The sequence below is a fragment of the Erinaceus europaeus genome, chromosome 8, assembly GCF_950295315.1.
Source record: "Erinaceus europaeus chromosome 8, mEriEur2.1, whole genome shotgun sequence".
NCBI lineage: Eukaryota > Metazoa > Chordata > Mammalia > Eulipotyphla > Erinaceidae > Erinaceus > Erinaceus europaeus.
This window is the reverse complement of record NC_080169.1, coordinates 95,437,645-95,464,411: the sequence shown is the minus strand read 5'-3', so window position 1 is coordinate 95,464,411 and position 26,767 is coordinate 95,437,645.

Here is a 26,767-nt window from a genome sequence, read left to right as displayed (position 1 = left end):
GTGATAGTGGGCAGCCTTATCTAGAGCCTAATTTAAGTGGAAGTGCTTTCTCACCATTGAGTATGGTGTTGGTTGTAGGTTTGCTGTATAAAGACTCTACTAGATTAAGGGATTTTCTTCTCTATCATTCCAGTTTTTGTAATGTTTTGATCATGGAGGGATATTGAATTTTGTTAAAGCTATCTCTGTATCTTTTGAGAACATCATGTGGTTTTTGGCTTTTCTTTTATTGATGTGGTGAATCACATTTGTTGATTTATGTATGTTAACCATCCTTGAATCCCTGGAATAAGTCACATTTGGTCTTGATGTATAATCTTTTTAATATAGTGCTGTATCTAGTTGTCTAAGATTTTGTTCATTATATTAATATCAATGTTCATCATAGATATTGGACTATAGTTTCATTTTTTGTTGTTGTATCCAGCAGAGGTTTTTCAGTGAGATCATAGATTTACATTTTAAGTTTATTTTCTTTCATTTTTAATAGTGGGTGAAATACAGAGAGAAGAGACATAAAGAAGAGACATTTGTAGCATTGTGTTACCACTTGTGAAACTTCTATTTCCCTACCTTGCTGACACTTACATATGGGAATTGGGGGGCTCAAACTCAGGTGATCAGAGTGAGCCACCACCCAGACCCATATTATTTTTTTTTTATTAAGAATGACCAAGAGAATTTCCTCCCTAACTTAAGGCCAAATCTCATAAACCTAATACTGGTTTGGATACGATGCATGACACTCAATGATTTAGCTGGAAGAAGATCTAAGCTTGTCAGATAAAGAAATGACAAAAGATAAAGAGACTGGTGTCCTAACCCTAACAGATACCAGATTAGGCTAGGGTTTAGGGTACTGGATACAGGTGTACACATATCCATAAATAAGGGAAAATCATATAACTGAAATTCAAAGTGCTTAATAATGTTTGAAGTGCCTAATTAAGGCATCATAAATTCTGTAATTGAATTGATTTAGGCCAAATTAGCAGGACAGCCTAGCAGAAAAATCCAAAGAAGACAGATCCCCCAAACCTAACTCTGTTTGGGCTCAACAAATTATACTCAATGCCTAAATAACTGAGAGAAAAAATGATAGATAAATAAAGGACTGTAAAAGTTGGATAAGTGCAAGAGACTGACCTACTTAATAATGGCCTGTTTGGTCAATATCATACCATATGATCATCCAGGGTCCTGGGTCCTAGTTAGGGAATCCTTGGATTCCCATACACATATGATGGGCCTTGACCTCTAAAGGGTCCCTCTCTCCACTACCACTGGTCACTTCCATAAGGAACAGAGTCTTGTGGGCCCTCTCAGGACCTTGGCTCTACCATAAAGCAATGACGTTAGGGATAACCCCAGTCTCTGAAGGGAGGCTGGAGGTATCCTGCCCTGCCACTTGAAAAAAACTGGTCCTGAAAAGAGTGCAACCTGCAATGTTCCTCATATGTGACCAGGAACTATAACTCAGACCAGTAGGGATTTAGAGGTTACACAGGTTCTGGCACTAAATGCAAATATGCATTTACATATGGGCCCTGGAGCAGGTGGATGGAGATAAATAGTTAATGTTAGCCACAAAATTTGTTTTTATAAGAATGGGAGCTACTCCCTTCCCTAATCCAACTTTCTAGCCCTTTTCTCCACTCTGACACCATTCTCTCAGACAACATTCTCACTCAACCTCAGGCTAGCTACCAAACTCAAGCAAAACTACTACAGTTGTATGCCCCCAGGAAAATGCCTAAAATGATTCTCCTAGCTTTCTTCTATCCAAAAATCCCTAATCTCATCTGCTATGATCCTACTTTCTGGTTCCTGTCCATTAACCATTTTGTCTCAACTTAAGTCATTACCACCTTCCAGATACCAAGCTACAGATGCCACCATGACACCACCTGACTTCTCTGGGCAGATGACCTCACCAATGTGTCCTAGACCCTTGTATCTCCAGAGCTATGGTCCACTAGGGAAAGATAGAAACAGGATGGGGGTATGGATCAACCTGTCAATGCCCATGCTCAGCACAGAAACAATTACAGAAGCCTACCTTCTACCTTTTGCTCCCCATAAACTGCCTTGATCTATACTCCCAGTGGGGGAGAAGTGATAGGATGAAGATAAGAGGACTTTGCACTCCAGCTCCATCAGTACCCAGAGAGAGAGAGAAGGAAAAGGAGAGGAATATATAGAGGTAGTTATGATTCCATGAGTAGCTTAGAGGAAAAGAGAGGATTGAATCAGAAAAAGAAGGGGCAACTATGTATAAATATGGGAAAATAGTTGGCCCATGTCTGAAACTTTAGGGGAACAGTGGTGGATTGCAGTGGGGAGAATGAAGATTCAGAACTCTGGTGGTGGGAATGGTGTGGATTCAAACCCCTGTTTACAGGTAATTCTGTAATATAAAAATATGAAAAAAAAAAGATAAAGAACTGGTTCACTTAATGATGCCTTTTTGTCCATTATCAGTCCACCCCATTATCAGTCCTAGAAAAGTAATCCTTGGACTCCGACATAGATAAAACAGCCCTTAACCTCTAATAGATCCTTCTTTCTACCATCACTATTCACACCATTGGGAGGGTCATTATAAGCCCTTTTGTAGGCTTCTTCAGGACCATACCTTCACTATGAACCCACTCTCCTGAAAGGAGGCTGAGTCATCCCACTCTGCCATTCAAGGAAGACTAGTTTGGAATTGAGCACAGCCAGTTATTACTATGAACTGTGAGCTCTAGTCTGATAGGTTTAGAGGTTGTACAGGCTCATGTACTAAATAGAAATATATATGGGTCCCAGGTTAGGTTACTATGGTAGACAGTGTATTGAAATTATCTTCAAGTTTTTGAGCAACTCACTGTTTTCTACTCTCAACTCTGTCCCCAAACAATATTTCTGATCCACCCCATGTTAGCAGTCAAGCTCAAACAAAGATTATTAAGACATAGGCTCCTAGAAACATTTCTAAAACAGACTTCCTACCTTCTTTCTGCCCTAAGTATCTTATGTTTAACTGATCTATTCCTACTTTATGGTTCCTGCTCATTTGTCCTACTTTCCAAGTTACCACATTTCAGCTACCAAGTTGTAGATGTTATTATGACTTCCATACTGACTTCCCTGGGTAAGTGATCTTACCAGTGCTTGCTGGAACCTCACCTCTCCAGAGCCCTACTCCACTAGGGTAAGATAGAAACAGGCTGTGGGTATGGATTGATGTGCCAATGCCCATGTCCAATAGAGAAGCAATTACATAAATCAGAACTCCCACCTTTAACACCCCCAAAAGATTTTAGTCCATAATCTCAATGCCCTTCCTTTCTACCTATATCCTAATAACTATATCCTAACACAAACAAGCATTTCATACTTCATAATACTGTTGTCTTTCAGAACTGCAAAATGATATAGAAGGAATAGATCTCTAAAGAATAAATAACAAGGGAGAGGGAAACAATGAAATTTATGTTTGACTAGGCCACAAATCAAACTTGTTCAGGGTGAGAAGGCCAGCTTTAAGTTCTTTTGGAACTGGCTGAATAGATATAGTGTTTTTCTAGTTAAAGATAGTTTTCACAGAGATATGAAAGTAACTGTAACACCCCAGGCAGAAGTAGCTCCAACTCAGTCCTAGAAAGTTATTGTATCGCCAGTGACAAACCAAATGTGCTAGTGAAGAACACAAATTTCCAACAGATTTGCTTCCATATGTGTTGATGTATATACTGACACATACATATGCATACATTATACAGGCATCTATGCTATACATTAGTGTGACTCCTGCTTTAAATAAAAAAAAAATGTTATTTCAGTCTGTTCACTGAAGTCTCAACTTCAGAGGAGCAGAAATAGAAAGCACGGTGATTCACTTGTGTTTCTAAAGATTGCAGCTTTAGAAAACAAAGCTCTCCCATGCAGTAATTATATTTTGTCACTTTACATAATAATATAGCTTGCAATCTACTTCTGTTTTCCAAGTCACCTGGAGCTTGCAAATTGTTCTTGCAATTATCTGATTTTCTGTCGAACTGGGACAGAGTTTCTCAAACTGTGAGGCTGATCACCCTGGGGAGACTTCAATCTTTTCATAGAGATGTAAAAGCCAGCCCTGGAGAGGGGTGGTGTGTTTCCCTGCTCACTAATTATTTTCACTAATGGCTGAGAAAGTAAAAGCCTTTAATTAGGATATTTTTGGGGTGCATTTTATTTCTACTGGGTGAAATATTTGATTTCTCTTTTACTTTTCGCCGTCGAAAATATGTGTTCCATCAGCACTTACATATTAAGAATAAAAGATGTAATTCATCAGGGTCATCAAGTTATTCTTCTACAAGTCTTCTATTTTTATCTCAGAGCCCAAAATAAAATATTTCAGGAACTTTGAAAAATGGATTTCTACCTAACTTATAGTCTAACCTATATATACTTAATTAAATTTATGATAATTGTATGATTTCTGGAATATAAAATTCCAAATTATATTAAACTGAATGCCATTGTCTAGCCTTCTAATTTATATATGCTCCCTCATATATGAAGAGAAATAAAAACATTTAAAAGTTTTTTTTTTCATGGCAATGATTTTACAATAACACTACATAAAAATGTACTTGTTCATTGTGTAGCAAAGAGCTGGAATGCAGAATCAGACGTAAAAGTACCAGAATTGTCTCCAAATGTTCAAAATAAGGAAGGAATTCTTGCATTCAGCAGTTGATGCATTCCCACTAATGAATAAATAAACTTTATTACTATTTCTTACTTCTATTTAATTAATTAGAAATCTAAACTTTATATTCTTTTGACATATCTCTCCATTTAAAGAGGCTCTGCATATTTAAAGTAAGTATTTAATATTTGTTTATATAAAAGTATCTTCCCAGGGGCTGGGTGGTAGCACAGCAGATTAAGCGCACATGGCACAAAGCACAAGGAAGGGGTAAGGATCCCAGTTCAAGCCCCCAGCTCCCCACCTGCAAGGGGTCACCTTACAAGCGGTGAAGCAGGTCTGCAATGGCTGTCTTTCTCTCCTCCTTTCTGTCTTCCCCTTCTCTCTCAATTTCTCTCTGTTCTATCCAATAACAACAACAATAACAACCACAACAAGGGCGACAAAATGGAAAAAATACTCTCCAGGAGCAGTGGATTTGTAATGATGGCACCGAGCCCCAGCAATAACCCTGGAAGCAAAAAAAAAAAGGGATATTCCCTAAATAGATATGATATAAATGAATTAGTAAAGTACAGAACTACAGCAACCATTTAGTAACTGTTGAAATTTTGATATATTCTATACCTATATTTTGTATGCCTATATTTTAAAAGTTTCTACTTTTAAATATTCAGTGTGAGGGGAAAAAATGGGTACAGGTATAATCAAGACATTGCTAGCATAGTTTAGGGGCCAATCCGGATGATGTTTAGGCACCAGAGCAATAGAAGGGTTAAAACTTTACCAGACCTAGAGTAGTAATAATGCTAACTTCATGCTTCTGTAAAACCCAACACTATAAGTAAGGCAGGATATTTGTTTCTGGGAAAACAAGATGTTTTTGTACCAGGATGTGGAACAAGCTTAGCAAACTTCCCCACCGCCCCCACATCACTAGATTGTTGATAAACTAGCCCAGTCTCAGAAACTTTGCAAAGGTATAAAAAGATGCTTGTGACTGTGTTTAGGTGTTGGGTAGCTCCTGGGTGAATCTTCCCTGGGCTGGACCCTCAACTGAGAAGCTTAAATAAAATTCATACTCAACCACCTGACTTGGTGTGGAGTATTGTGATTTCAGTGTGGAGAATTCTATCCCATTACAGTAGTTTTTTCTGTTCTGCTTACCACTGCTTTCTATGAATTTCCAAATGTACAAAATCTAAAAACATATCATTGATTTCATGCACATTCAATGGCATTATGACTATACTGTAAGACTATTAAACCTCTGAAAGATGAGTTAACTGAAAACACTGTAAATTAAGAAAAAGTGGAAATTCTTATATTATCATTAGTCTAATGGAACATATTAATTTCTATAAGAAAGGAGAGAAATTAAAAATCAGTGTTGAAAACACCAAAAATTGAACCAGCAAAATAGCTCACTTGAATAGTGTGCTGCTTTGCCATGTATAAGACCCAGGTTCTATGCCAGCCCTTAGTACAATGAAGAAGGTGTAAGTGTGTTAGTCAATTTTAATTTCTTTCCCTCTCTGTGTCTATCTAAAAGAAAAGAAGAAAAAAAAAGATAAGATAAAGAAAGAAGTAAAGAGGGGGTCGGGCTGTAGCGCAGCAGGTTAAGTGCACATGGCGCAAAGCTCAAGGACCAGCATAAGGATCCCAGTTCCAGCCCTGGCTCCCCACCTACAGGGGGGTCTCTTTACAAGTGGTGAAGGAAATCTGCTGGTGTCTATTTTTCTCTCTCCCTCTCTGTCTTCCCCTCCTCTCTTGATTTCTCTCGTCCTATCCAACAAAAACAACAAGGGCAACAAAATGGGAAAAAAATGTCCTCTAGGAGCAGTGGATTTGTAGTGCAGGCACCCAGCCCCAGCAATAAGACTGAAGGCAAAAAAAGAAAAAAGAAAAAGAAAAAAGAGAAAAATCAAGATACAAAGAAAAGAAAATGTGATAATTTAATGAACTAAACAAACAATGAATTTGAGGACAAGCCTCAGAACATGAATGAATGAATGAATGAATGAATGAATGAATGAATGAATGAAAAATATCTTACTTTAAACAATAGGAATTGTGAGAGCCACATTAAATGAAAATACTTACCTTCCTTATTCCACTAGTCAAATTGATTTTATTATGTAAAAAAATTTTTTTTCACATAGTTATTTTTAGGTTATAACCTCCAGATATTTATTTAATCTCTTGTACATGAAGAGAATTTCAGCATATCAAACCTCCTTTTGTATAACTACAATAATTTTATCCATGGGTAAAGACATCAAATATTTTGTAATATGTATGATAATAATTTTCAGAAATCCTCTCCTTTGGCAGATTCTACTCATCAAAACTTGTTTATTTATTAATGTGCTATTTAAGTGTTCATATGTAATCAATAAAACCTCCCTACACCAAGAAGTTCTATGAAACTTCTGAGGCTCTGATTGTTTTGGTCCTAGCTGTCAAAGCTGTAATTCTTAGCTTCTCCTACACATATTTCATAACCTGCACATCATTTGACTGCTATGACTAGGGTTATTCACTGCCTCCACATGCTATTCATTTAGTTCTATTCAAAGACAATGATATAAGCAACTCTTCAGCAGAAAACACTTCCAAGACCTGCAAAGTAAACTATTTTAGAGGATACTTATTTGGTAATCAAATGGACAACAATGTTTCAATGAACAGAAGAAGCATGATTATGAGGATGCTGTTAAAGTGCCGATCTAAATTTCAAATAATTCGTGTACGTATTTTTAAACTGGAGGCACAATATATTTTCACCAGTTTAATAAAATATTTTTCTGTTAGAATTTATTAACATGAGTGTATCTGGTGATAACTGTCAGTGACCTTTATCTAATAATCTTAAAAATTTATGTGCAATAGATCTTGGTTAAAACCCCATTGAACTAGTTAAGTCATCTAAGAAACTCTGAAGTCATCTTTAAAATGAAAACAAAAACCAAAAACAACATCTATCAGATGGAGGTGATTTGACTACTTCACAGAAATATAGGCTCAGGCCTTCACTTTTTTTGCTGCAAAGCGAATCTACTATCCACCTTTCTGTTATGTTTTTATAGGGTTCCTCTACTGAGTATTCCTTAAGTTCGTAGATAACAGTACTCTCTGGAGCTCAGTGGTAGGAATGATTAATGTAGCCACAGAATAAGTACTTTTCCTTGTATTGTAGAACCGCTAACCCTTTAAAAATGTAACAATAACTATGTAGACAGTTTGATACCAAGTAGTTAGTAGTTTCCTTAATAAATGCATTCATGATAGAGGGAGTAATGTTGGATCCTGTTATACATTTGTATAACAAAGGTGGAAGTAGCTAGATTGTTTTTAGCAGATAATATATTAGACTATGGTATTAAGTTCATATTTGGCTTCCATCTTTGTCACATTGGCCATTTCACTTAGTTGCTCCTTGTGCTATATCAGAAATGTCTGATAATAAAGAAAGTCAGCACGGCTCCTTAGTTGTTTAGCACTTGGTGTTTTCAGATAAATTTAATAATTGATACAGAAACAAAGTTAACATTTCACATTTTAGGATGATCTTTTACATATTTATCCATATCACATATGTATACCCTAGAATTTCTATTCTCCAATTATACTTACTAACCTGGTCCTACTCATACTTGCTCCTGAATACACAATTAACACCTTTCGAAGGATTGTCACAAAGGCTATACAATATTATGATATTATAGGCCTGACAGAACCTACCTCATAATAGGCATGTTTTTTTTTTTTCATCGCTATCAGAACAGCATGACCCACCAAATGATATTTCAGAAAGAACTATATTTTCTTTCTCTGATAATTATTCTAGTTCTGTATATTCCTGAAGTGCTTTGGCAACTTTCCTTTCTTTGGGTCCCACAGTACTTTGTTTGAAATGTTAGTATTTCTTCCCATTTTTATATATTTAGCATGACTTCTGTTGCTGAGTCTGCAGATAGTTCTTGGGCTCCAATGCTGGATTTCCCTCTTACTTTCATATTATGGGAGAAGAAATAGGGGAGAGGTTACCAGTATTGTAACTGGCTGCGTTAATCCTTGAGAACTATAGAGCCTAACTATAGTGTTTTGATATGCATCAAGATCTCTCAGAACTAGCTACTTAAAAGCTGTTTTGTTCTGCATTGTGGAAGAACAAAGGCATACTTTCCAAATTTACCACTGCCTATGTCTGTCCCACCCCCTTCAATCCTCCCTTCAAGCATGGAAAAACCACATGACTTCACTGCCAGACTTCAGTTATTTCTTTATCACAGTAATGAGCTTTTGTGAGTAATTTAGTACTTAATTCCCACCTCTCAAGGTCAAGAATTAAGAATCCAGAAATTTTCTGACCTCCTGTGAGTGATACTGTGCATTTCTGCAAAGCTGTCTAGATAGAACTAGCAGCTGAGAAGTAGCATGTCTTTGGTACAAGGAAACTCTACTCCACCCTTTCTCTGTTCATTGATCACATGTATCCACACCTAAATTTGGATAAGTTTGTTTCTTCAGCTGTCTTAACTATAGTCTGATGAGATGTGGTGTGTTTTTTTTTTTTTCCTGACTTTATGGCTGTGTTGGAGAATTATGGATTATAAACTGCTGCTACTTCATGACTATGCTTCTAGAGGTTCTGAGTTTCTCATATGTACTGAATACATACATGTTATTAATACTTCTCTGTTTACTTTTTTATTACAGAGTGAGAGATAATGAAATAATCCGCATCATAAAAGCTTCCTTCAATGTAATGACAATCAAGTTTGAATCTGGGTCATGTACATGTCAAAGGAGCACACTCTCCAAGTGAACTATTTCACTGGCCTTCTATACTTCTTTTTTCCTATCTGCTTCACTTTTTTCTATTATCTTTCAAGTCTATGCATATCACCACTAACAATTAAAAATGGAACTCCTGTACTGGGGTGATGGAATAATGATTATGCAAAATACTTTCATGCCTAAGGCTTTACCACCATAAGCCAGAGCTTAACAGTGCTCTGGCTCTTTTTCTCTCTCTCTCTCTTCTCTCTCTCTCTCTCTCTCTCTCTCTCTCTCTTCTCTCTCTCTCTCTCTCTCTCTCTCTAGTCTCTCTCTCTTTGTGTGTATTTTTTTCTGTATCTCTCTCATTAAGCAGATATACAAAATATTTTAAAACAAAAACAAGAAGCATGGCTCTTGCTTATTTGTCATTGTATCTTATGGTTTCAGGTAGTATAATTATTTTTAATCCATTATGCATTAATGTTTATGCATTGTGATAAGTAGTGGTCTAGCTTATTCTTTATTTTTTTTCATACTATCAGAATTTCCCTGTAATTTTTGTTGAAATGATGTTATTGTCTCCAATTCATGAACTCCTTTATCATAAATGAAGTGTCCATGTGTGTGTAGATCTCTATTCTGCAGGCAGGGGTGGGAGTGGGGAGCAGGAGCCTTTGGGCTTGAACCTGGGTCTTTGTACATGGTAACATGTGCACTCAACCAGCTGCTCCACTACCCAGACTCTCAAGTCTCTATTCAGTTCCAGTGCTCTGTGTCTGTTTTTATTTCAGTACCACTGTGATTTGATTACTTTTGATTTGTACTATAGTTTAAACTCAGGAACAATAATGTCTCTAATGTTATTATATTTCCCTGGATTGCTTCTGTCATTTTGTGTCTTTGGTGACCCCACACATTATTTTTATTGAGGAGTCTTAAATAATATAACATTATATAGGTTTCAAGTCTATGTTATTGATAATCAAGGTGTGAGTACCTTTGCAATTCAATATAAATGCTTGAATAGTTTGTTCTGTTTCCTTACACCTATGTTCAGAGTAGCACGATTTTAATAGTCTAAACTTGGGAGCAACCAAATATCAAACAGTAGATAAGTGGCTAAGCAAGTTGTGGTAAAATACTATTCAGGGTTTTCCAATATGATTTTATAAATTTTTGGGGGGACACATTGGTCTGCTTCCCCAGATCCCCACCCTACTAGGGAAAGAGAGAGACAGGCTGGGAGTATGGATCGACCAGTCAACGCCCATGTTCAGCGGGGAAGCAATTACAGAAGCCAAACCTTCCACCTTCTGCAACCCACAATGACCCTGGGTCCATACTCCCAGAAGGATAGAGAATGGGAAAGCTATCAGGGGAGGGGATGGCATATGGAGACCGGGTGGTGGGAATTGTGTGGAGTTGTACCCCTCCTACCCTATGGTTTTGTTAATTTATCCTTTCTTAAATAAATAAATAAAATTATTTTGGGGAGTCCAAAATCCATGAACATTTCGTTCTTGAAAGATACATTTTTTATTTTCCTGCTTCCAGGGTTATTGCTAGGGCTCAGTACTGGCAGTAAGAATCCACTGCTCCTGGCGGCCATTTTTTTTTATTTATTTTTTATTTTTTGGAGAGGATAGAGAGAAATTGACAGGGAAAGGGAAGATAGGGGGAGAGAAAGATAAAGACACCTGCAGGCCTGCTTCACTGCTTGTGAAGAGACCCCTCCAGCAGGTGGGAGCTGGGGTCTCAAACCAGGATCCTTGTGCATATCCTTTTCCTTCCTACTATATGTGCTTACCCCAGTGTGCCACCACCCAACCTTGAGAAACACAGACTTTGTATGCCTAGTCCTCATTTTTCATTTTTATTTACAAACCAGTCTACTTTTCAATTTCCTGCAATAGTTTTTCAAACATAACCACTTATAGCTAAATAAAATTCTAAATTTTCTATCATTTTCCCCAAAACACAGTTTCATGTTATTAGAGATATAAATTTAGTGGTGTGTGTGTGTGTGTGTGTGTGTGTGCGCGCGCGCACGCGGGCGCGTGTATATGTGCATGTGTTTAGATGAATGATCTACCCCCTCAAACCCTGTAGTTGTGTATTTTGCTAAATGTTTTTCACTTTCTTGTTCGGGTTTTCATATCACTTCAATGTTGCCTTATATATTGGATATTCAATATAGAAGCATCCGAGTTTTTGCTCCAGTATCACAACTAAGTACTGGCAATATTTGTGGTTTATAACAGCAAATGTACTTCCCTCTCAAAAACAGACACATAAAAAATCTGCCTATATTTCCAAACAGTGCTACAGAAAAACAGCCCTCTACAAGTCAACTCAGGCTTGCAGATAGTGCATGACCACATTTGCAATAATAGAGTCACATTGTGAGGATAAGAATCTTCACTTCTGTTCACAGTCCATTTTGACCATTATTAATGACAGTGTGCTATAAATAATTAGTGAGCATAGTGCCTCTTATATTACTTTCTTGATTTCTCAAAAATATATATATAGTATGCATAGGGCTTATCTTTCCTTTTGACAATACCCATTACAAGTGACAGTATGGTTTGTAACTTCAGAGATGATTATGCTGCTGTTAGTCATGAATTAGAGCTCTTCTCTGACAAAGACCTCTCTAAGAACTGATTGTACATGATTAATTTTGTAAGCATTATGGTTAATTGCCAATAAAACTATATTAGGTAAATAACTCTAGAATATACAACTAGTTGTATTTAGTGTAAATGAAATAATTTGAGACAAATTTCCATAAGAATTTAAATATTGTGTAGCTTAATGTAGTGCAGCCTTGGAGTTTAAAATCGATTTGATAGATATGGGTCCTAAGAGACAAACTGTCAAACAAACACTATACACAAAATTCATGAATAAAGTTCAGGCTCATCATGTTTTGAAAGTCAAAAATATGTAGGTTAAGTGAAAGTTTGAATGGACAAATGATAAGATAATGAATTGCTAAGTCAGCCTAAGGACTGACTACAAAAATGTAACAAATAAAAACTGCAGTACAATCTTAGCTATTAACATGTTTCAATATATTTTTCTTTACCAATAAATTCATATGCAATTTAAGTGTGCATTTATTTTTATAACAATACTTTTTAACATATACCTTTGAAAATGCAATTAAGATACCAATAAGTCATTAGATGTATCTTCTTTGCATTGAAGATCAGTTTATAAAATAGGATTTTTAACTAGATATGGCATACATAACACAGTCTACCTTCAATGTGATTTAAAAAAATGTGTTAAAAAATAAAAATGGTTCTAAAAAAACCCAACTCCATAATTGGTCTGAATGGAAGAAAATGGCTTTAACATTAAAAATATTTTATTGTAAACTATTTCATTTGGTGAACTAATAAGATACTGTTTTGATAATGTGGTTCTCTATTTGCATCTAGAAAAAAAGTATTTTTCTTAATGATCTAAACTTTCTACTCATTACCAGTACAATTTTTTTAAATGAGACTTTTAAAAAGTACTTATTTGAATATTTGCTACTGGATATTTTACTTGCAGTCTGAACATGGGGAATAAGCCTTATCTTTGATAAAGGAAACTATACTTTTAAAGCTGAAAATAAAACTGATTCTGCAAAGTGAATTGAACATAATCCCTTATTACATGTACTGTAATTGCTGCTTATAATAACATTGAACATTATTTTGATCACTAAAGTAAAAGTTTGAACTGTGCTATGGTTACTTATAAGAAAATAAGTAATTTAACATCTAAGTACACAACAGGCAAAGATATAGGGGGAAAAGTGTGTCTAGAAATTAATTGCAGGGAAAAATCTATTTTTTAAAAATGTATCTTGCAAACACAAAATTCTTTGGCCAGAATTTACTTGGGAAGCAGAATAGTAAATAAATATACCAAATGAGGCTTGTTGCTAGTTCTTTCTGGCTTTGAGATATAGTTCCATGGGTAGTTTTTCATTAAATTCAGAGTTAAACAATTCACTTTTAAGAGGCTCTGGTCAAATGAGACAGTAGGTGCTTGTAGGACAGGATGGATATGAAAGTCTTATCCATATCCCACTCCATATATATATTTATTTATTTACTTTTCCTTTCGTTGCCCTTTTTTATTGTTGTAGTTATTATTGTTGTTACTGATGTTGTCGTTGTTGGATAGGACAGAGAGAAATGGAGAGAGAGAAATGGAGAGAACGGGGGAAGATAGAGAGGGGAAGACAAAGACAGACACCTGCAGACTGTTTCACTGGCTGTGAAGAGACAACCCCCTCCCCCGCAGGTGGGAAGCCAGGAGGGCCTCAAACCCGGCCCTCGAGCCTTGCGCTTTGTGCCACGTGCGCTTAACCCACTGCGCTACCACCTGACTCACTATATCCCACTTCTTACTAGATGTTTAATGCTAGGCCAGGAATCCTGCCAACTTGTGATTCTATTGAATAAAAACTTTAGCCAGTTCTTGGGATTCCATACATTATTTGTGCCAGGACTCATTAAAGGTTCTTTATATACCCCAAGTTTCTTGGTTCTTTTTCTAGTCATTAAAATTGAAAAAGTGCAATAGTTTTAGAGAAAGCTGAACTACTATATGTGTTCACTTCAGTAGCTGAGTTTCTTCAAAGATAGAGACATCAATAAAGATTTTTAATTCAAATAATATACTTTGTATACTCCAAGAAATTATAAATAAAAGACATTTAATAGGAAAAAATAATTAAAATTATAGCCTTGTTGCCCACCAGACTGACAACAGTATGTGACCTTGAAGGATTTTCTGACAAGTCTTATGAAATGCATGTCAGAACTTACACCAGAGTCCAATAGAGAATATCATTCAACAATTAAGTCCCTGTTCATCAAACCCAGTAGACACTGATGCTTAATTAGTAGTTGTTCGATAATGAATCATAATAACATATAATATCTCTGTGTCCCAAATGATATATTACAAAAATAAACAAACAGAGGCCTTAGATCAGATACTAGAGGAGTTTGTTATCCTACCCTCACCTTGTTCAAAATGAGAACTATCAAATTGTTTTTTTCTCTTTCAATTTTTTATTTATAAAAAAGAAACACTGACAAAACTATAGGATAAGAGGGGGTACAGCTTCACACAATTCACACCACCAGAACTCTGTATCCCATCCTCTTCCCTGATAGCTTTCCTATTCTTTAACCCTCTGGGAGTATGGACCCCAGGTCATTGTAGGATGCAGAAGGTTGAAGGTCTGGCTTCTGTAGTTGCTTCCTTGTTGAACATGGGCATTGACAGGTCGGTCCATACTCCCAACCTGTCTTTCTCTTTCCCTATTGGGGAAGGGCTCTGGGGAATCGGAGCTCCAGGATACATTGGTGGGGTTGTCTGTCCAGGGAAGTCTGGTTGGCATCATACTAGCATCTGGAACCTAGTGGTTGACAAGAGAGTTAAGACCATCTATAAGGATCAGTATCCACAGCAGTGACTGCATCTTGGATAATTTATTGTGTTGGGTAGCTTAAGATCAAAATATACATATTCCAGCATTGGTTGTGTAGCAGTTGTATAGTTGGTTGTATAGAATATGTTTGAATATTTTGATTTTAGCCTTTTGTCTGACATATAGCATGTGACAATATCCCATTCTTTAAGGAATCTCTTTGTCTGAGTGGTGGTTTCTTTTGCTGTGCAGAAACTTTTCAAATTGATGTAACTCCATTGTCTTCTTTGTTTTTGTCTTTGTATAGCGGTAAGCATAGCTGCCTTCTAATATATACATTTTGTGCCATACCTAGGGTGGTAATTCCCCCCTCCCCCTGATGTAACAGAAAAAGAATTGAACTTGTATTTACATGTTGTAGATTTAAACTTTGGGATGCATTGGATCGACCTTCCTGTGGTGCATCCCGTGAGTACCCATTCATTGGGGAAACTAACGATCCTTCCTAGCCGACTGAATCCACATGGATCCCAGTCACTTTCAAAGCCAGCAACAAGCAGCTCCTGACAGCTTTCAAGCTGTTGGTCCTGCTCTTTGAGTCCTCCAACTTAATGTTGAGGGGCTGTCCTTCGCCAAACGCGTTATCTTCGCCCACCCTGTTCAACGCTTGACGTCTCATCATCCAATCTGGTCTCCTACGCCTACACTGAACTTCTCTGTTCCAGACTCTTGGAAACAGAGTTGGCAGTCAGCTGAGGTAAAGAACAAACACCTCATCACAGACCTCTGCAAGCGTCAACCCGGCTTTGACCTAGTACTTTATGATTGGGCCCTCCTCAATCGCTATCGAACAGGCCATGACTGGTGCGTCGCTATGTTCCATCGCTGGGGAGCCAGAGACGACCCGAACTGCCCCTGCGGCTACAGACAGACTATGACCCACATAGTCAACGACGGCCACCTCTCCAGATTCAAAGAAGGTCTCGAAACTTTACATCAGGCTCAACCTGACGCTGTTGACTGGCTATGGAAGAAGGGCAAACACTAGAAGAAGAAGGAGAAGGAGGAGGAGGAAGAGGAGGAAGAGGAGGAGGAGGAGGAGGAGGAGGAGGAGGAGGAGGAGGAGAAGGAGAAGGAGAAGGAGAAGGAGAAGGAGAAGGAGAAGGAGAAGAAGAAGAAGAAGAAGAAGAAGAAGAAGAAGAAGAAGAAGAAGAAGAAGAAGACGACGACGACGACGACGACGACGACGACGACGACGACTTTGGGCCTAACACATTCTTATGGTATACTTTGATTAAGTGACTCAGTCTCTTTTAGTGTGAATATCTTTAGAAATATAGGACTTTTGCAATTAAGAATTGTTAATATATAACTGCTGTATAAGTACTAAAACCTACTTTAAAGTGTTACTCAGCGTGTGGCCAGGTGATAGTGCTCTTGGTTTCACACACATGTGCAAAGACCCATGTTCAAGCATTTAGTCCCCATCTACAGGGAAGAAACTTCATGAATGCTTATTCAGGGCTGCAGAGGTCTCTTTCTCTCTCCTATCTCCCTTTATCTGTTTCCCCCTTTATCTGTTTCCCTCATATCTGTTTCCCCTATTTCCATTGGATGAATTAATGAATAAATAGCAATTTAAAAAAAAATCTTACTACATATGTATATGGTTAAACAATAGAATATGTTAAAAGATACTGTCCAGATGGAATTATTTCCCTTAGTTTTATTTTTCAAATTGTTACTATATGGATATAGTGTCAAGCAAGATAATGCCAGACCTTCTACCTTCTGCAACCCACAATGACCCTGGGTCCATGCTTCCAGAGGGATAGAGAATGGGAAAGCTATCAGGGGAGGGGGTGGGAAATGGAGATTGGGTGGTGGGAATTGTGTGGAATTGTACCCCTCCTACCCTATGGTTTTGTTAATTAATCCTTTCTTAAATAAAAAAAAAGAAAAAAAAAGATACTATCCACATGGAATTATTGCCTTAGCTGTCATGATTCCTCATAGATCAGAGGTTTCAGAAATCACCTCAGATTCATACCTAGTGTAATAGGTGAATAAGCCATGTACAAACTACTGTATTTTACTGTTGACTATAAACCATTAACCTTCCCCCAATAAAGAAAAAAAAAGTAAATATGCCACTTCCAGAACTTTTCTGTCCCTAAGAACTTCCAATCTCCTATAAATAAATTTAGAAAAATCTCACTTTTCATGAAATAGTTCATCCACTTTCATCATTCTGATCCTATGAGAGAGAGAGAGAGAAACCAGAGCATCATGCTGACACATGTGACACTGGAGATCTAACTGGGAGACTCAGATATGCCTACAAGTCCTCTGCTCTAGCAGCTGAGTATTGCCACCATCAACAGATTTTCCAGCAAGTTTTATACACTACAATAATTGTTGTAAATCATTAGATGGTAGCTTTCCCTGATCCTTTAGTATTCTTATGTGATGGATTATAAACTTGATCTTGTGTCAAGTGTACAGTCTGGTAAGCAACTTACTAGATGGACTATCTAGTTAGTCAACCAACCCCACAAAAATAATCTTCTGACATGAGTACTGGTATGTATTTCTCTTTATGATACCACTTAAAATGAATGTGAAACAACATTAATTTACATCAGAATTTCACCCATTCATTAATGACGCTAGCCACTTCTTTGATAAATCAGCTTAATCATTTTAAGTATTGAAAACATGTTTCTTCAGTAAGATTCTTTGTTATATTCATATATAGTAATAAAATTAAATAATCTCATTTCAATCTCTGTTATTAAGATTTTATTTATCACTTCTGTATGTCTAGACATTCAAAAATGACAAATCTACTGCAGATCTATAGTATTTGTTAATGTTTATGGTGTGAATACCACCATCATGGGAAAATTCTAGATATTAATATTATGTTTTTATTTTTAATACTTTTTATTTCTTTGTGTTAATAATGGCTACAACAAAGCAGTCAGCTCACAAAATTCTGACAATATAACAGTCCACAGACAGAGATGGTACAGTATTAGTGATTTTCTGGATATCACTAAGCCTGTATGAATAATAATCAACTTATAATATGAATGAGATTTAGCACTGTAGTTAGTATATATTACATCTCTTCCTACTAGGACTTTGTCTTGAGATCTAGTCATATTCCCTCCATTATTACTACCTCTGAATGGCCTAGAGCAAAAAGGATTCTTTGCAGTCAAGCTATATTTCAGAGAAAGTACTGAAATCACTTCCAGCCCTAAAAGAACACCTATTTCCAATGGATAGATTTCTCAGCATAAGAAATTAATTGGCAGGGCCAAATAGTGGTGCACCTGCCGGAAAGTACATGTTACAATGCAGAAGGACTGGGGTTTGAGTCCCTGTTCCCCATCTGTAGAGGGAAAGCTTTGTCATTGGTGAAGTAGTTCTACAGGTGTCTTTCTGTCTCTCTCTCTGCTTTCTCTCCCCAGCCCCTCTAAATTTTTCTCTGTCCCTATTTAATAAATAATAATAATAAAACAACATTAAAAAGAATTAAAAGATTGACTTACAGAATAAATAATACAATGTCTATCTTTATTTTTAATTTTATTACATTTTTTTAACCAGAGCAATGCTCATCTCAGGTTTTTGTGGGGGTGTAGCATGGTAAAGGGGGTGCTGAATGTAGGACTTTGGAGCCTCAGGTATGGAAATCTTTTTGCATAATCACTAGGATATTCACCCACCCCCCAACATGAATTTTTTTATTAGTGATTTAGTAATTATCTACAAGGTTGTGGGATAAGAGGATGCAATTCCATACAATACCCACCATCAATTCCCACTGTCATCCCCTCCATTGAAAGCTTCCCTATTCTTTATCCCTCTGGGAGTATGAACAAAAGATCTTTATGGGATGCAGAGTGGGAGTTCTGGCTTTTGTAATTGCTTCTACACTTGACATGGGCACTGACAGGTTGACCCATACCCCAGCCTGTTTCTGTCTTTCCCTAGTGGGGCAGAACTCTGGAGAGGTGGGCTTCTGGGACTCGTTGGTGAAGTCATCTTCTCAGGGAAGTCAGGATGGTGTCATCGTAGGATCTGCAACTTGGTGGCTTAAAAGCATTAAGAGACAAAGCAGAACAAATTGTTTAATAATCAGGAACCGAAAGGTTAAGAATATAGCAGATGAGATTTGGGGTCTTCATGTTAGAAGAAGCTAGGGAGTCTATTTTAGGTATATTTCAAGGGGCCCATGACTTTACTAATTATTGTGTGAGCCCAACAGCTAACATGCAGGTGGACTAAAAGGACTGTCTGGGAAAATGGTGTCAGAGTTGGGAATAGGACTGGAAAGCTGAATCAGGGTATGAAAAATCTCCCAAATATGGAAAAAGTATATAAATACCATTAACTGTAAATCCCAACGATCTGACTCAGGGCCCATGTCTAGTCATATTTAGCACAGAAGCCTGTGTAAGTACCCCTGTAGGTCGGAGCTCTCATTCCATGGTCAGAGCTAGGAACATTGTAAGAGGATTATAAATAAATTAGACTCTTCATCTATTGCTTAGTTCCTCCACTATGAAGGTCAAAGATTATTTGCTTCTATACCTGGAGCACAACTAAACAAAGTAAAGGGGTTTGGGCTACATAAAAGAATATCGGTACAATAGTAAAGCATGTGAAAATATCAAGCAGTTATAAGGTGACCTTTCATTACACATTTACCCCCTCATTTATTTATTTACTTATTTCCACCAAATTTATTGCTGTGACTTGGTTTTTGCATGATATCTTGGTTCCCAGAAACATTTTTTAATGGTGATGAGAGACAGGAACATATGGAGAGGGAGAGAAATAGAAAAGAGGACAGACACCTGCAGCACTGCTTGTGAAGTTTTACCCCTGCAAGTGAGGATGAGGGCTTGACTATTTATATATGGCTCCTCACACATGGTAACATGTGCTCTGTATGAGGTAAGTCAATATATTTCCCTATGTCTTCTATTTTTATCATTAATTTTATTCTTTAAGCATTCAAAAGACTTTGATAGTTAAAAGGAATTGTATTTCTCTCTAATTAAGGCAAACAAATACTCTCGGGTACTGCTGGTTAAACTGATCCTCAGTATGAATATTTTAGGATCAGGATGTTTTATACTTTAACATAGTTCTGAGCTAATAAAATTATAGTAGCTTCATCCTATTTTAATATAAACATTTACAAACTGTTTCACTCTATAGATAATAACCAACTAGGTTTAAGAATGTTAAATCTTTAAAAATATGTAAACATGTTTAATACAGCTGGGTTTGTCCTGAAAGAATACACACTTTCTTCTGACAGTGTCTTCATGAGTCAACTTATTCTCTCCTTTCCTTTGGGGGAACTCCTAGCTGTTTCATTTACATGTGTTGCACATATATTTTTTAATTCATATAGTATGCATTTATTTTTATGAGAGAATGAAATGTAGACAGAGAGGGAGAGGAAAAGAGAGACCAGGGCTCTGCTCAGCTCTGGTATGTGGTAAGGTCAGGGGTGCAACCTGCAAGCCTTGTAATCTACTGCTGAACTAACTCCCAATCTCTCAAATGTATTTCATATAAACACAAGATCTTGTATATTTTAAGTTGTTATAGTAAATGGTGTTATAGTACACCCTTAAGACTGGATGAATACTTATTCAATTACTATGCTATTGAAGCGCTAATCTCAAACCCTACATACAAACTCCTTATAGGTGATAGATAAATCTCTAATAACTCTGGACTATTTCCTCCTCAGTGAAATATATAGAACACGTGTTTTTAGGTTCTGGTGGTGGTGCACCTGGTTGAGTGTACATGTTGCAGGAGGGAAGCTTTATGAATGGTGAAGCAGTGCTGCATGTGTCTCTTTGTCTCTCTCCCTCTCCATCATCCCCTTCCCTCTTGATTTCTGGCTGTCTCTATCCAATAGTTAAATAAAGATAATAAAAGATGTTTAAAAAGAGTATGTGTATTTATCAAAAAAATCATGAATGTACTATTCTCATTCTATGTTATGGTATACTATGTGTTTAAATAGAAGCTTATTCAATTGTTAATATCAACCATGTATAGGATACAGATCTACTTTTGCTGCTAGGAAAACATATTTCCTTTTTATTTTTGTCTCACTTTAAGATTCTCTCCAATCATTAAAATAAATTTCGTTCTATTCTATAGATTTGTATTTGCCAACACTTTTAATATGCAGATTAATATGAAAAAATTGGTTATTCTAATGGTTTACTTAATGTGCATGAGGTTCTCTGAGGACATAGGGAGTTTTTTATAGTCTTAAAGTCTATCATGAATAATTGAAAATTGCTTAAAATATGTATAAAGCCAATTTTTCAAAACATTTTAATCGATATATAACATCATGACAGATTCAATTATTTATGTCTTTGGTGAGTCATCTTGTATTAGTCATATGTCATCTAGTGATAATTACAAATTTTGAAATTGCTTAGTTAAATTTTTATGACTAATTGACTATAGCAAGTTACAAATATGTTGAAAATAGAAAAAAACTATTAATCATGAATAAAACATTTAGTTTTTTCCAAAATCATAAAGCATGCATGATGTTTCATGTTAGCAAACAAATTAAAATAAATGTACATATAAATGCTGTTTTAGTGAACAAGTGAAATACAAATATATGTAGCTGCTTGCCTCCCTCTGAACATAAAATTTTAGAATTTTGCAATTGCAATAGGTAATTTTTTAGTTTTCATATTTAAGAGCACAAAGATAGGGGCTTTGCAGTAACATACTTTGCAGAGTGTACATGTTGCCTTATATATTTGTTGTTTGTATACAACTCTTTTGTATGTAACTCTATTGTTTTTTAAAGTCCTTTAGGCTCTTAGTGAAGACCCTCAGGATTAATTGTCCCCACCACAAAACCATTCTGCCACTCACCAGTTTAACAAGGCACTTGACTAGAATATCAGTCACACACACAAAATAGGTGTTGATCTGTTAGAGAAAATTTCCCCACAAAGCACATCTCCCAACAAAACAAATATTTACTGTAACTTGTTGATATTTATAGTAATAAGCACTGGACTTTCTGATTCCACTTTGCTTTCTGTGGTATACTTAAGTTAGGTAAATCAATATTAAGATAATGCACGGTCAATCATGAATGAAAGTCACAAAATTTGAAGTAGCAACAGTTTGCAACAACTTAAAAAAATCACATTCTAATGAAACAGTGATTTTCTTTGGTGGTATTTTCAGGAACCCCATCCACTCCTGTTTAAAGCTATTTTCTTTAGGACTTCATTATTTTCCTTGGGAGACTATTTCACACTCTATTAGTTACAGTCAATTTCATCACATTATTTGAAGTATAAACACCCACAGTTCTTTGCACCTCTTGAGAGCACATTTCTTGCTTCTTAATATTTAATAACCTGCAGCCTGGTATGTAAATTAGGGGATAATTTTACCCCTTTCTGGTAATATGACTTTAAGTGAAGAAAGTAGTTCAATTTAAAATTCTTTACTATATGATAATAAATTGCATAACTATTTAGTAATCAGAAAAAATACATAAAACTTGAAAAAATTTGAGATATTAGTCCTTTCAGTATTATAGGGAAAATTTATTCAATGACTATTTAGAAGAAAGTGCTTGATTCATACAATCATTAAAGTATTAAGAAAAGAACACAGATTATTGAAGTGCTTGTTATTATTTTTAATTATTCTTTTATTATCTTTTATTTATTTACTGGATAAAGATATCCAGAAATTGAGATGAAAGGACAGTTAAATAAGGACAGAAAGACACCTGCAGATCTGCTTTGCCACTTGAATCCAGGTCCTTGTGCATTGTAACATATGCTTCAACCAGGTGTGTCACTACTCCACCCTGAAGTGCCTGTTAGATTGTCACTTATGACCAACTGTAAATACACATTGTGTATGATTTAAGAGATTATTAGAAATATTTATTTATCTTTTTGGACATTGAAGAATATTGTATCTGGTCTAGGGAGGTGACTCAGAGGTACAGTACTTGGCTTTCTTGAATAGAACCCTGGATTCAGTCCCTAGCATCAGTGCAAAAACAAGTAATAAAACAACAAATAGAACATCTTAATTGTCAAAACTTTCCCCTTGTATTTCTATCTTTTTGTACTACTCTCTCTCTCTCTCACACATACACACACACACAAACACACACACACACACACACACACACATCACTCACAAATAGTAAGTACAGGGGCATAATGTCAAAGTTCTCCATATTAAAAATTGTTGTTGAAACAAATGCCTACAGGCTAATTAGAGGACTTCTGGAATTTTGGGTATGTCTGGAATAGAAGGCAATAACTTCTTCCCTTTCCTGTATCCTAGTTGCTGGAGATAGCTGATACATATATATCATCAGTTCTTAAACAGTGAGAACTGTAGTCTTCAGGACACAGCAGTTAACTTGGGGAGAGGAGGGTCCACTCAGTGTAGTTCAGACTAGCTGCAAATGCCTCTGAGTTCCCAGGAGACCTAGTTTGTAATTCTAATGTTATAAGTAAAAAATTTAATTCTGAACGGTACTGTTTGCCTCCAGGGTTATTGCTGGGGTTTGGTGAGTGCACTATGAATCCACTGCTCCTAGAGGCTATTTTTTTTTCCTTTTGTTGCCTTTGTTGTTTATCGTTGGTGTAGTTATTATTACTTTTGTTGTTGTCGTTGTTGTTGGATAAGATAGAGAGAAATCGAGAGAGGAGAAGACAGAGAAGGAGAGAGAAAGATAGACACCTCAGACCTGCTTCACCACTTGTGAAGCGACTTTCCTGCAGGTGGGGAGCCAGGGGCTTCAACCGGGATTCTTAGGCCGGTCCTTGCTTTGCTGCCATGTATGCTTAACTGCCTGGCCCCCCTGAATGGTATTTTAAAATCTGCATGCTTCCTGCTTTCTGATCACATTTACTTTCCTCTATATAAGTAATTAATACCATCTTATGTTTTGGTTTCTCTAGAACCAGCTCTCAGGGCTATGAAATCCTAGGCTCTCAAATTCACTCCCATCTCCGTGGACAAGTTTGTCATATTACCCAGTAACTCTTCTCCTAAGCACCTATTCAAAAAATACAGAAGCTCCTATCCAAAAAGATCTATATGAACTCCTCTTTGCAGCAGTGCTATCTTGTAAAGATACCTCTTATAAGAGACTTGCTACCACAGGGGTGTAAAGAAGATGGTGATGCAGGCAAGCACTATAACAGGTACACCACCACCTGCCCCCTAGTCTGAGATGGTCAACCCACTGACCCCATGACCTTAAAATGGACGGAATTTTCCAGACCGGGAACTTTTCTTGCACATGCTTCCTCATTCCCTTTGAACACAGGCAATAAGTTACTGCCAACTAAAACCCACTCCAAATATCCTGGTTTTGTTTAACTGACCCCCTCCCCCCTGCCCTGAGGTGCTCGATATTTACCTTTAGACCAGACCTTATAGGGTAACTTCCCCTTAATGGCCAAATCAAAGACTTAGCCCTGTAATTGTGTGTGGTTTAATGATTAGTAAATGACCTCTTCTCTTCCTTACCCGCTTGAGTATATCTGCTGCTTGTACCTCCAATAAATGATATGTCTCCCTGAAGCTTCTCCTGGAATGGTCCTGCTGGACCTCATCAGCAGTGTTCCCAGGACCCCCGGGGTGTCCCATCTCCCCCCCCCCATTGCCAGCAGATGTACAGAGAACTGGCCCCCATAATACCCTGACATAATTTGGTATTCATACTTTTCCACAGTGTCTGTATTGAATCAAAAAAGATTTTCGTGACTTTCTTAAAGCTAAATAAATGCCACAGATGGAAATGTTCATTCTAATGCAGTATTATTTCAAAATACAGCATAATTTATATAGTTGCATTTTGTATTACACAGAACTTTTACTTGAAATCACATCAAGTATTGTGCTTTAAAAATAATAGCTGTTTCTATAATAATGATCTCCCCAGCATTGCACACTGCATTGTTGTATTTCCAGTCTCCAAAGTCACAGGTGAAAGAAGAACAAGTCACTTGATTTAAAAACATGAAAAACAAACTCCATTAAATATGGTTCACAAGCAGATGTGACATTTCCATTGTTGAAAATCTTTTCTTGATTTATAGAATCATCAAGAATAAGGTTCATGAAAACACTTAATTTTATAGATACCTTTGTGGTAAAGTTAAGGCTTCATAAAATAGTTCAAAGTGTCTTTAGTTTGAGGGAGTGAAGGAAAGCATATTTCTAACAATGGTGTTTTTGTCATCTCTCTCAACAGTGTTTCATAATATCCACAAGCTGTTCTCATCTCCTTTAATATGACTAACTACACAGGCAGTGCTAATAGTCAGATTAGCAAGTATGGTATTAGAGGTTCTTACTTGCATTATTAAGATAAATTATTTGAAAATGTACTACATTTTTTAATTTATTTTATTTTTTTCCTTTTGTTGCCTTTTGTATTATTGTTGTAGTTATTATTGTTGATGTCATCATCGTTAGATAGAACAGAGAGAAATGAGAGAGGAGGGGAAGACAGAGAGAGGGAGAGAAAGATAGCCACCTGCAGACCTGCTTCATTGAGCCTAGGGCTCGAAACAGGATCCTTACTCCAGTCCTTGTGCTCTGTGCCACATTCGCTTAACTCGCTGCGCTACTGCCTGACTTCCAAAAATGCACTACATTTAGAGATTACACATACATAGGGTTTTAATCAGTGTCCTAGCTATAGGTCAATTAATTTAGATGAAAAGAAAACATATGTGAGATTCTGTAGCCCATGCTTTTTTGATGTTTCAATTTGTGGTGGTCTAGGGGGTATAGCTCAGTGGCAAGCATTTTGCTGCAATATTGTGGTGGTCTATATGGATTTAGAAAATAGATAAGAAGGAAAGTGGTCTTTTCTAGTATCTTCAATAAGCTTTAATGGGAATAAGACCTCGTCTTTTGGAATTTCCATGAAAAGAGTTGTATACAGACAATTTAATGATTCCATTACATGTTACTAGATATTCATTAGTCGGCACCATTGTCAAATAAGAAGCACCTACATACATGATAATTATACATGATTATAACTTCCAGTATATAAGGAGCTGAGTTAAAATCAAAGTCAGTGTTTATAAGTTAGATAGTATCATTTTCTGCTTTTAACTCTCTTTAGAACATTTACACCTGTTACTGCATCCATATAGATTTGATAGGTAATAGAGGAGAGAGAGAGGGGCCATGTGGTGGTGCACCTGATTAAGCGAAGACATTACAGTGCATAAGAACACCAGTTCAAGTCCCTGGTCCCCACCTGCAGTAGGAAAGCTTCACGAGTGGTGAAACAGGGCTGCAGGTGTCTTTCTGTCTCTTTCCTTCTCTGTTCTCCCCCCTTACTCAATTCCTCTCTATCTCTGTCCATTAAGTATTCTAGAATTGCTACCAGATAGTTTTCACAAACAGTAAAAAATTGGTTCAAAATATTAAGTACTATGTTATACCTAGTTTAACACACTTGAGATGTATTTTTGATTAAAAAATAAAAAATAATCGCTACTCATACCACACTGATGTGGAAACTGAGCTATCTCGGTCAATATGTGACTTTCAACTATAATAGCAATTTAGTAACTAACTATACTCTTGCTCAAACCCTAGTACCATGCTGCAAAGTGATAAAGGAGCAAAATCAAATACTTCAGTCTCTTAGAAATAAGCACAGGTCTATACCCTTCTACCAACAGACACAAAATGTGATACCTTTTTAAATGTATCTATAAACCCTTAATATTCTTCATATCTCATCAGAACAGATAGCTAGA